We start from the raw sequence: 10,749 nt of genomic DNA, 5'->3' as shown, positions 1-10,749 counted from the left end.
AATAACAATGTGTATAACTTTTGCTTTGATAATTCCATTAAGAATATAAGTTTGACATTATTGGCAACACCATCTGTCACTTTGCAGACTGTGGCTCTTCTGTTGTTCCAATGGCTCATTGTTCTGCAAGCAGCTGTGGCTGCGAACGGCCACCTCTCCCTCGATTCACCTTTCCTCACTCTCGTGTTTACTTCCGAGCAAGCCAGATTCTACTAATCTTTATATTCACTGGATAGGAAGCTCAACATTGTTGGCTGAGCGATTGTGAAGCCATCGGCGGCCATGTTAGATCCCCGCCCAGAAAACAAGGCTATGACCTTAAAAGCCACACTTGGAAACACAAAAGTCACTTCTTTTATTTGTATTTTACACTGTTATTCACGTGATACATATAAGGAAAAAAAAACACCTTCTTGCTTTCTCACCATAGAGTCCAAAAATTGAATATTTTTTGTATTGCCCTTTAATGATTTTAAAAGGTGTAATTATTTGTATTATTTTACAATATATAGATTCTCCTGCAAAGGCAACATATATTTTGTTGCGTTATATGCACATGACACTCAATACGAACAATGAATGTGGGTGCTTCGATTGGTGTATCGAAGATGGTGTTCATCAACTTCAAATTATCAAATTCCTTCATTTTATCTTTTAATCTTTCTACCCCAATTTGATGTTGTGCCTCCCCATTATCTTTTTGCTTCCTCTGCTAACCCATGTCATTATAATTCATGATTATCATTGGTCAATCATGATTTTGAGAAATTTAGTATCTGTTCTTGTATTCCAACGTGTGAGGTGAGTGAATCACCCACCCCCCATAATTGTTTTTGATTAAAAAAACATTAAATGACATTTCTTATTTTCCATTATAACTTTGAATATGGGCTTATGCAGTTTTCGTACCAGTTTCAAAAATAAGTAGCAGGGCACTCGGTAGAGCGCAAACCTCTGCCACATAATAACTGATCCAAGACAACATATCGGGCCCAATAACATTTTTGAACCATCATGCTATACAGTATGATATTGTTTTGGGCCCAATAACATTTTTGAACCATCATGCTATACAGTATGATATTGTTTTGGGCCCTATCTCTCAATGGTGAAGAATCACTTTGAATATTAAATAATTATTGTATGCACATCTGGATTCGGATCTTCACCAAAATCGAATCAATTCATCCTTGCCACACAACCAACGTGTCCACCAAGTTTCATGCGAATCCATCCACAACTTTTTCGACATCGTGCTATCTATTAGTTTAGCCCAATCTCTCAATGGTGAAGAATCACTTTAAAAATGCCAGTACTCGGATCCGGATCCAGATCTTCCCTAAAATCGAATCAGTTCGTCCTTGTCACACACCCAGCTTGTCTACAAAACTTTATCGGAATGCGTTCACAACTTTTTGAGATATCCAGCACACAAACATCAAACAAACAAGAAGAGGACGTCGTTCAAAGCACGGAACTTGCACAATCCATAAAACAAATTTGACTTCAAAAATGATTGCTGGTTGAATTCAATTACCGAATATGCAACTCCTCTTCAAATTTAAAGTGAATCAGATGAAAAATGACAATTTTAGAATTTTGGCCTATGTTGACCTATTGGCTGAAGTGGACGTCGAAAATAATTGGTGGTTGAATTCAATAACCTGAAATATATATATATATATATATATATATATATATATATATATATATATATATATATATATATATATATATATATATATATATATATATGCATCATCTTCAAATTTCAAGTCAATTGGATGAAAATTGGGATTTTAGAAACACCACCTTCATTGTTGACCTTGGGCCTATGTTGACCTTTTGAGTCATGTTGATCTCAAAAATAATTGGCTCGTTGAATTGAGTAACCTGAAATATATATCCTCTTCAAATTTCAAGTCAAAGGGATGAAAATTGAGGATTTTAGAAATACCTCCTTAGTTGTTGACTGTGGGACTATGTTGACCGTTTCGCTGATGTTGACCTCAAAAATAATTGGTTGGTCGAATTCAGTGAGCTGAAATATAAATCCTTTTCAAATTTCCAGTCAATCATATGAAAACTGAGGATTTTCGAAACACCACCTTAGTTGTTGACCTTTGGCCTATGTTGACCTTTTGGTTGAAGTGGACCTCGAAAATAATTGATGGTTGAATTTAGTGACCTGAAATATATATCCTCTTCAAATTTCAAGTCAATCGGATGAAAATTGAGGATTTTAGAAATACCACCTTAGTTGACCGTTTGGCCGATGCTGACCTCAAAAATAATTGGTTGGTTGAATTCAGTGAGCTGAAATATAAAGCCTTTTCAAATTTCCAGTCAATCAGATGAAAATTGAGGATTTTACAAACACCACCTTCGTTGTTGACCTTTGGCCTATGTTGACCTTTTGGATGAAGTGGACCCCGGAAATAATTGGTGGTTGAATTTAGTGACCTGAATTATATATCCTCTTCAAATTTCAAGTCAATCGGATGAAAATTGAGGATTTTAGAAACACCATCTTAGTTCTTGACCTTTGGCCTATGTTGACCTTTTGGTCAAGGATGACCTCAAAAATCATTAGCTGGTTGAATTCAGTGACCTCAAATATAAATCCTCTTCAAATTTCAAGTCAATCGGATGAAAATTGAGGATTTTAGAAATCTCACCAAAGTTGTTGACCTTTGGCCTATGTTGACATTTTGACCTTTTTACATCAAAAACAATATGCATCTTCCTTTTGCCAAACTCTATCATGTGGTGAAGTTTCGTGAAGATCAGTTTAAAATTGTGACCTGTAGGCAAGAAACAGACAGACAGACATACAGAATCACAAAATCGACTGACCAATATACTTGAAAAATCTTCCATTTTGCATTGACCTCTGACCTTGTCTAATAAAAGCCTTCTCTCAAGAAGGTAGCGACGCAAACCAGAAGTTTATACGATGATTCTGTACCAAACCATCAAAAATCGTAACGTCGACCGAAGCAAAAATCTCCATTTCTCCACGCAATTATTTAATATTATTTTATCAAAGTCACAAAACCGTTCGGCCATCCACCAACAATCTTTATATAATCTGACGGCTTAGCGAGTTAGGCATGCGACAATAACCTTTATTGGGATAAAAAATGACTTTTAAACACCATCTTTATCGAGAACACCGTCAGCGCGCACATGGAAAACCTTTACGTGACTCGACGCCGTGTCTGCTCGATCGCGCTGCACCACGTGACGAGCCGTGACGTAGCGAGTGAAATATTTTTTATACAATCTTAAAACGTCTCCAAAACATCCGAATTTTACCAGAATTTCAACAACCCAGTGTTTAGCGTCCGAAGCGATCGCAAAAACTGAAGACAAAATTAAAATCGAAGTTAAAACGAACTCGTAACGTCGACCGAAGCAAAAATACTCCATTTCTCCACATGAATTTACAGAATTATGTTTGACCTCACTGTGACCTTGACCTTTGACCGATTTTGACCAAAATCTAATCAGCGCTAGCCATCACCCTCCTGAATCACTTGGTGTAATTTGACATTGGTAGCTTCTTCCGTTCTCGAGTTATCATGCCTACAAACAAACACACAAACAAACAGAGGACGGAAGTCATCAATATACTTACGAAATCTTTAGATTTCGTAAGTAACAAACAGACAGAAAGGGGTGAAAACATAACCTGCTTCACTTTCAATGGCAGAGGTAATAAACAGTGCACAGCAGTTGTTGATTACACCACTGTGGCTTATTGACCAACGACACAAGGAAGCATCAAACTGACAAAATGGCGCTGTATTAAATGCATGTTTCATCATTTTCAGAACAAGAAACAGAGGGATTCATTCATCAAAACATGCTTGAGGAATTTTACTTCAAGTGTGCAACACCTGTCATAGATTATTTTAAAATTAAGGTGATTGGCATACATGTGGAAGAGAAAATTCCTCCTTATTTGCCCCACCAAGTGTGGAAATAAAAGGCGCGTCATATAAAATGACGTCACTAGTATGCAGACTGCTTGAGGAAGTGATGTCACCCCCCCCCTTTCCATACCCTCCACCCCATCCTCCCCCCCCCCCCAAGGTCAGTGGCTGGTGATTGACGGTGTCCAGTGTTGTCTCGTTGCTTGATGTAACTGTCCACATTTGTATGCCGTGTCTGGAGCTCCAAGATAGAAAAATAAATGGTATCGCTCATTCATATCTGTTGTGAAGTTGGAGTCAAAATTAAACCATTTGGTAGTTTCATAGTTAAAGGGTATCTGCTTGACCCAATTGGCCACCAAAGTTCACAATTACAAGAGCTCTGCCCTTGGTATATAGCAGGTTGCTACCTGGAGGTTTAAGACAACATAAATAGTGACCCAAAAGTTTGTTTACTCCAATAAAGTGGAAATGATTATTTAAATTAAAGTGCAACTGATTGATTAAATTAAAGTGCAACATTTAAACTGATTCTTTAAATTCAATTCTATTTCAAGCAGAGATGAAGAGACAAATAAGGAGTAGAGAAATTGAAATTTTGTCTTCAGCAAGGGAGGATATTAGGAAAATGGTGGCAACAGATTTTGAGAATAAATTCCCTGATCTAAGAATATTAATTTGGCAGACATGCTGTCCACATGCTTGGAAAGAAGTTTGATTGAATAGATTCTTTGGATGGCACATCACGAAGTGGTAGGCCAAGAAAAGCAAGAACAGAGGAAAAGAGACAGCGCATTCTCTGGCACAATATTCAATGTACCATATTAATAGTCTGCATTTGATTCCTGGCCCGATAAACAGTCGGCCTGGTGCTTTGCAGACAGGATGTTGCTCAATGAGTATGCCATGCTTCAGATGGGATGGTAAGAAAGCTATCCCACATCAACATTGCTGTGATAATGCCACAACACTATTTTTTAACAGAGATTGCTCGTGGAGGTGTGTATGTGTGTTTGTGTGTTTGTGTGTGTGTGTGTGTGTGTGTGTGTGTGTGTGTGTGTGTGTGTGTGTGTGTGTGTGTGTGTGTGTGTGTGTGTGTGTGTGTGTGTGTGTGTGTGTGCGCGCGAGATAAATATTGTCGTGGGGGTGGCCGGCCTAGGTTAACCCCCCGAACCAAATTGTGGTGACGGACGGTTAACACAGCCAGCCCCTGGACGGTCCAGCGGTTCCTTATTATAGGAGGCGGACACATTGATCCTTGGAGATTATAACACATGCGGGAGGGGCAGGGCGCAATGGCGGAGGGATGGAGAAACGGACTCCGAGCCTCATGTATGTCAAAACCAACCCGTTTTGACATACACGAGGCTCGGGGTCTGTTTCTCACGACTCAACCAAGAGCCAAAGGCCAGCGGCTTGCTTTGAGCGAGTGTTCTCGTTCTCGTTCGTTCGTTCTCTCTCTCTCTCTCTCTCTCTCTCTCTCTCTCTCTCTCTCTCTCTCTCTCTCTCTCTCTCTCTCTCTCTCTCTCTCTCTCTCTCTCTCTCTCTCTCTCTCTCTCTCTCTCTGCGCAACCAAACCCTTCCTCTTCGACATCATGCCTCACAATCCTCTGCGTGGCCTGCTCGCACAAAATCCGGGAAGGCGGGGCTTCTGCCTGCTCGGCTAGCTTCTGACATCACGCCCATCAATCATCAGCCTCAGGGTTATGACTTCGCCTGCCGTCACCCTTAAAGGCAGGGCTTCTGCCTGCTCGGCACGTTTGCTATTCCTCATCATGACTTTGGTTGTAAAGACATAGGGAAAAGTCACAGGGGGGCAATTACACACAGGGGAAGCTTATTCTTAAACCCGAGCTAATTAACACGACACCACCCCCAGTGTGGTGACACCTAACACTTAAGCTCACAGTTTCCATACTTAATTACATTGAGATTCCTCCTACATGTCCACAGACCAAACGACTATTCAATGCTAAATTGTTTCAGTTTCTTTCTAACAACCCTAACAAAATCACGAATCACTGCTCACCTTCACTCTTTCATTCTTCTTTTTTTCCCGCCTTTGGAATAAACTCCCTCAGTCTATTCATTCCCATTCTTCCCTCCAGGACTTCAAAACAGCTGTTCGACACCACCTCTTATCATCCCCCATCCAAATCCTCGATCTTTTCTACCCCCGATAATCCACCCAAGCCCACCTCCTTCAAATTCCCTGCTTTCCTTCCTGAAAGTCCCTGTAATGTCCATCTTGTATTCCCCATGTTCCCCATCCCATCCCTCTCCCTTCCACAGATCTCCTAATGTCTCTGTTCCCCACTGTTTTGTCCCTCTCACTCCCTCCCCTCTTGTCTCCTGCCCCTCTTGTCTCATGCCCCCCTTGCTGTGCGTTGTGTGTTAGCTCTCACACGAGCCTCGACAAGGTATACAAAAAAACACAAAAAAAAAACAGCCTCCAACTGTTCCAGAGAGCACAGGAGAGTAAACATATTCTTCAATCTATGCGCATTAATGTCAAACCTGCTTTATTCAATTCAAATCAGGTCTCTTTGCTGGCCAAAGCAATGGCTGTGATGGCATTGTTTCACAAGTTGTTCACTGCATGAGTACGGTGGGGGCTGGTATTGTCTTCCATGAATACAGGTCTTGTAAAAAGTGCGTGGTTGTCAAAATATGAAACAACATGATCCACAATATCCTTATGATATTGTGCCCTTGGCCCATGATCCAATGATGGCCATATTTTTTTGGACCACCATATGACCTTGACCTTCAACATTCAGAGATAGAATGGAAATTAAAAAAAAATGCATCACCATCTACAATCTATCCATAAAACTCAACATCATGGAAATTGGAGGGAAATTATTCAAGCTACAGTATGATCAAAAAGGTGTTTTTTGATAATTCGGTCACAATCCGAAAAAGTATGTAAAGGATACGAATCAAATATCAGGTGTACAACTTCAGTGCAGGTACACGATTATGATGCAATAACATCTTGGAAGGCCAAGCAGTCTTTGAGATTCCGTATTGGCAAAATTGAGTGGTTACAAAAAACGGTTTTTTTTCAGACTGCCATTTGACCTTGACCTTTAACCTGGAGGGGTATGATATAAATAAAACGTAAATGTGTCATGCTCTAATAGGCTATGGAGACAATTTCGTTCTGATCAGCCAATCTTTGGTTGAGTTTTGGTGAAAAATGTTAAAATGTATGTAATTAGGTCATGACCTTAAAATGAGGTCGAGGTCAAAAAACTATGTCAACCCTATTCCCATTATTTCATTCCGAAACTCCCAGCCTGCTCCGAGATCCAGCTCGGAAATTGATACAGTTCAGAAATTTGGAGTGTTGCGAGTGGAGGAAGATTTATTTATTAATTTATTTTTTAATGGCAGTTTAGTACTCCTCGGGGTCTAACAAACTGATGGGTGTCATTAAAAATTGGGGGCACTAATTGTACAAACAATCCCTACAACAGCAACAAGCTTTCCCCTATCCCATAGGGGAAAGTTTACCTAATCAATTGGGTATTCATGTGGTGTAGGTATGATGATGGGCCAAATGTTCTCCCACGTCAAAATTCCTTGTTAAGTATATCCTTTTCTAAAGTTAAATCCTTCTCCATACATATACATGCGTACAAGCTGCAACTTGTTTGTCACAAAGTGTATTTCTAATACATCTTGGAAAACGAACAAACGGATATTCAAAAGTGCCAACCATCCTGACTCATCCCACAGCGTCACATCCAACTCGTGCCGAGAGCCCGGTTCAGGGTGACCATTTGATGCCATGAGCAACACCATGACGTCATTCTAAAAGTGAAACCACCGCTTATTAAAAGCTTCAGCTTTCCAATAATATGCATTTGGTGTAAATCCTGATTGACCGTAAGCATTTTTGCATGTGGACAATTTTAAAGAGCCCTGTCGTGTGCGTGCCATGCTGTCTGTGCTTACGAACAGTGTGTATCCTATTGGGGTTGATAATAATGCTGAAGCAGAGGCAAATAGGTCCCGTGAGGACACAAACCACTGAGTATATCGTTCTAGTTGGCACATCATGTCCGTTTAACCGTAGTTCATACGGTTTGTCATCTAAATGATGTCTTGCGGTGCTCAGGTTCGGTGGTGCAGCAAGTGTTGCGGCAAAGATTACACTAGGTGGTTTACCATTGCCTTCCCAGCGAGAAATAATCAGGGTAGGAAATTTGAATTTGTTCAGTGGGCCAGGTAATATAATTAATTTTGTTCTATACTCTTCGCTAAAGACACCATGCATGGGATATTTCATATTCACCATTGAATGCGAGCAGACGGGACACCCAGCTTCACATCCATATAAGGGATGATGCACTTTGGAAAACAACACACCAATCGAACTGTTTATCGTCGGGTTTGGGATCGAACCCAGACGAGATAACTCATCATCTTGACGGATGTCGTCTCGATTCGTGGGACAATAACCCAGAATAACAGGTTTTTCATCTGAGTGGTTCTCAGCAGGAGTGAAAAGTCCAAGGTTTAGGGTTCTGATCCATCTCTTGCTTGAGATTAAAATGCGAATTCACACGAGTGAGTTTATACTGATAATTATACAAGTGGTTTTCATATTTTGTGTTTGTAGGTGTGCAGTGTGCAGTTAAAGAAGAGTAAGGATTGGGGCGGGGGGGGGGGGGAGGAATTTCTGGCTTTCAATGACATATCTATCTTGGGAGGTTTGATGCATCTTGTTGCATGGAAACGCACAATAAGTGTTGCATGCTTGGCAAATCAGCGACTGCTCCAATAATTTTTACAAACACTGCTTGCGCTTCGGGCTTCAACTGAGCAAAACAATATCCATTATGTTCCCTGTGTGTGAATTCCATGGCATCTTACTCGTCCCACTCCAGAAATAGTAATGTGTGCGTGTGTGTACATCCTCCTCTATAGACACACACACACACACACACACACACACACACACACACACACACACACACACACACACACCCGTGCAATTTTTTTTTCATGAACGACATGCATTGCTGTGCAAAAGTATGGGTTATTCCAGTGATATTCATACCTGAGGGTAAATTCATCAAATTATCAGTGATCACAGTGATATTATTGTAAATGTTTATTATTGTAAATTAACACCTTTCATAAATGCACGAAAAACAACTGCTTACGTGAATAACAAGAACGGTGTAATTTTATAGTATCATTCAATACTTTGTGTGTCCGCCCTTTGCCTTATTAAGTGCCATCACTCGTTTACTCATGCTTTGTGTATATGTGACCGAAGCACTCTTACAGAAATATTGTGCCAAATATCCTGTAGTACATTACACAGTTCTGTAAGGTTCGTTGGGTTCCTCTTGTTCTCCTCCGTTTCTAAGTAATCCAATATGGTCTCGATGGGACTCAGGTCCAGACATTGGGGTGGCCATTCTAACATGTGGAAATACTGTTTTACGACATTGGAAATGTGTTTTAGATCATTATCTTGTTGGAAAATGAATCCTCTTCTGATTAAACGATTTTCACGAAGAACTGTATGATGCTGCAGTATCTGCTTGTCATTATCTTTTGTTCATGTTCCATTGATCGTAATAGGTTATGATACAACAAAAGCCGAGATACAACCCCAGACAGTCAAATAGCCTCCTCGTGTTTAAGGCGCTGTCACACCTTGACGATTTAGCCAGCAATGGCAACGTATAAAAATGTATGTAAAACGTTGGCATACACTGAAATTTTGATGTTTTTTTTTTTAAGTTTTAGTCGTATTCATAACGTGTTGGTCGTATGCATAACATATCAGTAATGGGCACAGAACGTTTCGTTGTCTTATAGATAACTTATACCAACGAATGCTTAGCCTGTTGTCAGCGTTCACAACCTATGCCCAACGATAGCCTAACTTAGGCATAGCGCGCTGCACGTATCGCCGACGAACTCGTGGCATCGCCTGTTAAAAACCTGCCGCACGCCGATTTAAATCATAACTGCCTGAGAATTGGAAGTGTCAACATCGCAGTCACACCTTGACGATTTAGCCAACGTATGCCGACCTATGAAAAATGTGTGTAAAACGCTGGCACACGTCGAATACGGTATGGGTAAGTTGTGTATACGTTAAGAGCACGCTGAAAAACGATGAAGTACGCTGTCATATTTCGTGGTATGTTTAGTACGTTATGAAATTTCAAGCATGCTGAAAATTTTACGACGTACTCGCCGTATGACTCACACGTTCCGCTACGCTGGGTATAAGTTGTAGGCACGATATGCGATCGTTGATACGCGTCGACACAAGTTCCTTGTAAGTTACTCATAAGTCGAAACACGTCGAGGTAATGTTTAGCATACCCGAAACTTATTTTCTCCGTCAAGGCACATTTTCTTTTTTTCTCCTTGGCTCCGTGAAGGCACGTGACGAAATATCTGAAGTTGTTGTTGTTGTTTTTTTTAGTATTTTTTTTTTTTGTCTATCACGAATTTTAAAATATATTCGGACATTTGCTTTTAAGTTTCGACATCGACGTGAGAATATCCTCAAACAGAAAATATTCACAGAGGAGGAACTAAGAATAAGACATGAGCAAACTGAAGAGGCAATCGGACGTGACATAACGGCACGTGATGAAATATCGGAAGTTATTGTTGTTTTTTTTTTTTGTTTTTTTAAACGCTGCCAATACGCCATTATATGGCAGCTGTAAATTAGAAACACGTTCAGTAAGTTCTGTGTCGTCCGGAAGACGTCAATCAAATACGTCTACATACGTCAATATGCGTTGGAGGTACGTTACACATATGT

The sequence above is a fragment of the Eptatretus burgeri genome, chromosome 12 (assembly GCF_056783735.1).
Source record: "Eptatretus burgeri isolate ZD-2024b chromosome 12, Ebu_testis_v1, whole genome shotgun sequence".
NCBI classification, from domain to species: Eukaryota; Metazoa; Chordata; class Myxini; order Myxiniformes; family Myxinidae; genus Eptatretus; species Eptatretus burgeri.
Note: the sequence above shows the minus strand (reverse complement) of the source record.